Source organism: Schistocerca piceifrons, chromosome 1, assembly GCF_021461385.2.
Source record: "Schistocerca piceifrons isolate TAMUIC-IGC-003096 chromosome 1, iqSchPice1.1, whole genome shotgun sequence".
Lineage (NCBI taxonomy): Eukaryota > Metazoa > Arthropoda > Insecta > Orthoptera > Acrididae > Schistocerca > Schistocerca piceifrons.
Window position 1 is genome coordinate 1,195,884,929 of NC_060138.1, and position 5,254 is coordinate 1,195,890,182.

The window sequence follows — 5,254 nt, forward strand, 5'->3', positions numbered from 1 at the left end:
TTGTGATAATTCTTAATAATAAATATTGAATCTAAGGAGCTACCGTTGGAAAGTGTGGGTGTTGAGTGGTGACAAACTACAATCTAACACAACAGTCACAAAGGCAAATAAATAGTAATATATAAAAAAACGCATAAACGACAGTAAAAGAAACTAGCCGAAATTCAACACAGAAATCCTGAAAGAAATCACACTACACCCGTAACGAAAATTCACGAAAAATAACGAAACGTGGAATCGACAGCTATAATTTACTTCCATACCAATTCCAGTTGCTGATTCCAAGGTTTGTATTTTATGCGCAGATGTGTACTGTGTTTTCGGTCGCAATTTACTTTATTGCTGCCACTCCATCGATTCCATTTTCCGTTATTTCTCATGACTTTTATTAGGTGTGTGTAGTGAAGGATTCAACTTTTTCTTATCGATCTCTGTACTCCTGCGAAATCGGCGATATATAACAGACCTTGGAATAGACAACTACAGTTCATCATCTATATACGCCAGTTCTATTTCGCTTCGAAGGTTCCTGATTTTTCGCACATTTATGGTAGGTGTGCACTGTGCTTTCTATCAGGATTATCACTGTTGATATGGCTCTAATTGTCGATTCCACGTTCCGTTTTTTCATGACTTTTTTATAGATGCCTTTAGTTACTTTGTTAATGTTCGGAGTTTTTCCGTTCTCCTCTCTGCGCTACTGTCAAATCTGTGTAAACAACAAATCTTGGAATCGACAATTACACTTCACCTACATAGGTCAATTCTAATTGTCGATTGTAAAGTTTATTACCCTATGTGATCAAAAGTATCCGGACACCCCCAAAAAACATACGTTTTTCATATTAGGTGCATTGTCCTGCCAGCTACTGCAAAGTACTCCATATCAGCGGCCTCAGTAGTCATTAGGCATCGTGAGAGAGCAGAATGGAGCGCTCCGCGGAACTCACGGACTTCCAACGTGGTCAGGTGATGACTTGTGTCATACGTCAGTAAGCGAGACTTCCACACTTCTAAGTATCCCTAGGTCCTCTGTTTCCGATGTGATAGTGAAGTGGAAACGTGAAGGGACACGTACAGCACAAAAGCGTACAGGCCAATCTCGTCTGTTGACTGACAGAGACCGCCGACAGTTGAAAAGGATCGTAATGTGTAATAGGCAGACATCTATCCAGACTATCACACAGGAATTCCAAACTGCATCAGGATCCACTCCAAGTACTATGACAGTTAGGCGAGAGGTGAGAAACCTTGGATTTCATGGTCGAGCGGCTGATCAGAAGCCACACATTACGCCGGTAAATACCAAACGACGCCTGGCTTGGAGTAAGGAGCGTAAACATTGGACGACTGAACTGTGGAAAAACGTTGCGTGGAGTGAAGAATCACGGTACACAATGTGGCGATCCAATGGCAGGGTATAGGTATGGCGAATGCCTGGTGAACGTCATCTGCCAGCGTGTGTAGTGCCAACAGTAAAATTCGGAGGCGGTGGTGTTATGGTGTACTCTCGTTTTTCTAGGAGGGAGCTTGCACCCCTTGTTGTTTGGCGTGGCACTATCACAGCACAGTCCTACATTGATGTTTTAAGACTTTCTCGCTTCCCACTGTTGAATAGCAGTTCGGGGGTGGCGATTGCATCTTTCAACACGATCGAGCACCTGTTCATAATGCACGGTCTGTGGTGGAGTGGTTACACGACAAAAACATCCCTGGAATGGTCTGGCCTGCTCAGAGTCCTTTGGGATGTTTTGGAACGCCGACTTCGTGCCAGGCCTCTCCAACCGACATCGATACCTCTCCTCAGTGCAGCACTCCGTGAACAATGGGCTGCCATTCCCCAAGAAACCTTCCAACACATGATTAAACGCATGCATGCGAGAATGGAAGCTGTCATCAAGGCTAAGGGTGGGCCTACAACGTACTGAATTCCAGCATTACCGACCGAGGGTGCCATGAAATTGTAAGTCATTTTCAGCCAGGTGTCCAGATACTTTTGATCGCATAGTGTATTTTTGGTGCTTTTACAGTACTGTGCTTTCTTTTAGGGTTTTCATTGTTGACATCGCTACTTGTCGATCCACAGTCCTTTATTTTTCGTGATTTTTCTTAGGAGTGTATAGTTACTTTGTTAATGTATGAACTTTTAACTGCCGCTTTCTGTAGTGCTTCCGGATCGGCAGTAAATAACAAACCTTGGAATCGACAGCTACAACACGTTTGTGGACATCAATTATAGTTCGATTCCAAGGTTCGTAAACTTCCGTATTTTTGCAGTAGGTGTGTACTGTGCTTCCTTCCAGGATTTTCATTATGTCATCACTCTGTCAATTCCATGTTCCGTTAGTTTTCGGTGTGTGGAGTTATTTCGCTAAGAATTCAAGTTTTTCGTATCGCTCTCTGTACTAAGGCAAAATCAGTGATAAATAACAAACAAAACCTTGGGATCGGCAACTACAGTTATGAAACTTCCAGGCAGATTAAAACTGTGTGCTCGACCGAGACTCGAACTCGGGACCTTTGCCTTTCGCGGGCAAGTGCTCTACCAACTGAGCTAAAGAAGCACGACTCACGCACGGTACTCACAGCTTTACTTCTTCCAGTATCTCGTCTCCTACCTTCCAAACTTTACAGAAGCTCTGATTCTGTCTCATTCTGAACTATAGTTATGCTTCTTGATCTGGCGGAGAAGGTGAGCAGTAGTCTGCTGTTGTTTGCTGATGACGCCGTGCTGTACAGTAAAGTGTCGAAATTGAGTGACTGTAGGAAAATGCAAGACGAGTCAGACAAAATTTGCACTCGGTGTGATGGATGGCAGCTAGCCCTAAATGTGAAAGATGTAAGTTAATGCGTATGAGTAGGAAGGATCAAACCTGTAATGTTCCAACACAGCATTGTCGACGTCCTGCTTGACACAGTCAAGTCGTTTAAATATCTGGGCACAACGTTGCAAAGTGTATGAGGTGCAACGAACATGTGAGAACCGTGGCAGAGAAGACGAATGTTCGACTTCGATTTATTAGGAGAATTTTAGGAGAGTAGTTCACTTGTAAACAACACCCCATATAGGACACTTGTGCGACCTGTTTTTGAGTACTGCTCGAGTGTTTGCATCCGTAGAAGGTCGGTTTGGAAGAAGACATCGAAACAATTATGAGGCGGCCCGCTAGATATGTTACCGTATCTAGGCGCTACAGTCTGGAACCGCGAGACCGCTACAGTCGCAGGTTCGAATTCTGCCTCGGGCATGCATGTGTGTGATGTCCTTAGGTTAGTTAGGTTTAAGTAGCTCTAAGTTCTAGGGGACTGATGACCTCAGATGTTGAGTCCCATAGTGCTCAGAGCCATTTGAACCATTTCTTGTTACCCGTAGGTTCGATAAACACGTTTGTGTTAGGGAGATGCTTCGGGGACTCAAATTGGAATCCCTGAAGGGAAGGCGACGTTCTTTTTGAGAAACATTGTTGAGAAAAGCTGGCTTCAGAATGACTACAATGCCGGCAACATACATTGCGCGTAAGGACCACGAAGATAAAATACGAGAAATTATGGCTCCTACGGAGGCATATAGACATCCGTTTTTCCCTCTTTCTGTTTTCGAGTGGAACAGAAAAGGAAAGGACAAGTAGTGGCACAGGGTACCCTCCGCCACAAACCGTACAGTCGCTTGTGAAGTATCTATGTAGATGCAGATGTACATATTCAATTCTAGTTCGAGTCTACGGTTTGTAATTTCTTGCGTTTTTACTGAAAGTGTGTACTGTGATTTCTTTTAGGATTTTCGCTGTTGGTATCACTCTTATTGCCGATTCCATGTTTCGTTATTTTTTATAATTTTTATTAGTTGTATATAAGTTTTTGTTAAGATTTCAACTTGTTCGTGTCACTCTCTGTACTACCGTCTAATCGGCGATAAATTACAGACCTTGGAATCGACGATTAGAATTCACGTACATAGGTCGACTGTAGTTGTCTATTGTGAGGTTCATTATTTTCCTCGTTTTTGCATTGGGTGTGTACTGCAGCCGCTTCCTGAGGTGACTAAGCACTATGGGACTTAACATCTCAGGTCATCAGTCCCATAGACTTAGAACTACTTAAACCTAACTAACCTAAGGACATCACACACAACGAATGCCGAGGCAGGACTCGAACCTGCGACCGTAGCAGCAGCGTGGTTCCAGACTGAAGCGCCTAGAACCGCTCGGCCACAGCGGCCTGCCCCCTGAGGTGGCGGCGTGACTATGGCGCAGGATGGCTGGCGTAGGAGAACTGAGGTGTGATTGCAGGCCGGTGGTGACTCAGTGAAACTAAACTATCAAAAATAATACTTTGTTCATTCAGATATCTGCACTACACCGATGTGGAGTAGCTACAACCCGCACTTAGCACGTGAGGGGACCGTGTGGCCAGAAAGACATGTCCGAAAAAACAGACACCATGCATTCATATATTTTTGTTGGCCTAGCGGAGCAATGGATCCACCTTCTTCAGTGGGGATGACCAAATACGTCCGACCTCCTGTGGGAATCTCAGTGAGTGAGCATGGAGGAAATGGAGATACAGTCCGCGCAGTGGCGGCAACTTTGTGTCCGGATGGTGCAGTGGTTGACACACGCTAAGCAGGAGAACCTGGTTTCGATTCCAGGTCTGAAACACATTTTCACTCGTCGCCGCTGATTTCGAGTAATGCCCCGGTGCAACTGACAGCAGAGATCCCATACCATTCTTTCCTTTGTTTCTCTCTCCACCTTCAATTTACACATAACTAATCGTTGGTATATCACAGAGCATGGTATAGGTTATATAATTTGAAAACCTGAAAACAAAGTTCAAAAATAAAACGAAGCAGATGATCAAAGTAGACGTAATTTACAGTTGTGCTATGTTTGGTTATTCCTGAAAATTTGTCAGTTTTACTGTCGAGAAATATTTCGCGAAAAGAAGCAGATAGATTACTGTGGGGAAGGCAGGCCTATATCTTACATAGGTTAGACTATCATTACTAAAAAATTAGTTACATACACGTTAAAGCAAACTATCCTTTTTATTGGGTCTTAAGCGTTTAATACCATTCCATTAATCACATGTATAGCATTCAGTAATGCTGGAAGACGTTTAAAAAATTACATCGCTTTTTCACCCTGTAAACTGCTATTAATCGTCTTACACTGAATGGCGCATGATATACAGGATACTTCCGTAACAGCGTGAAAAAATGTAACAGGACATAGGGAATGCTCCACTGAACAAT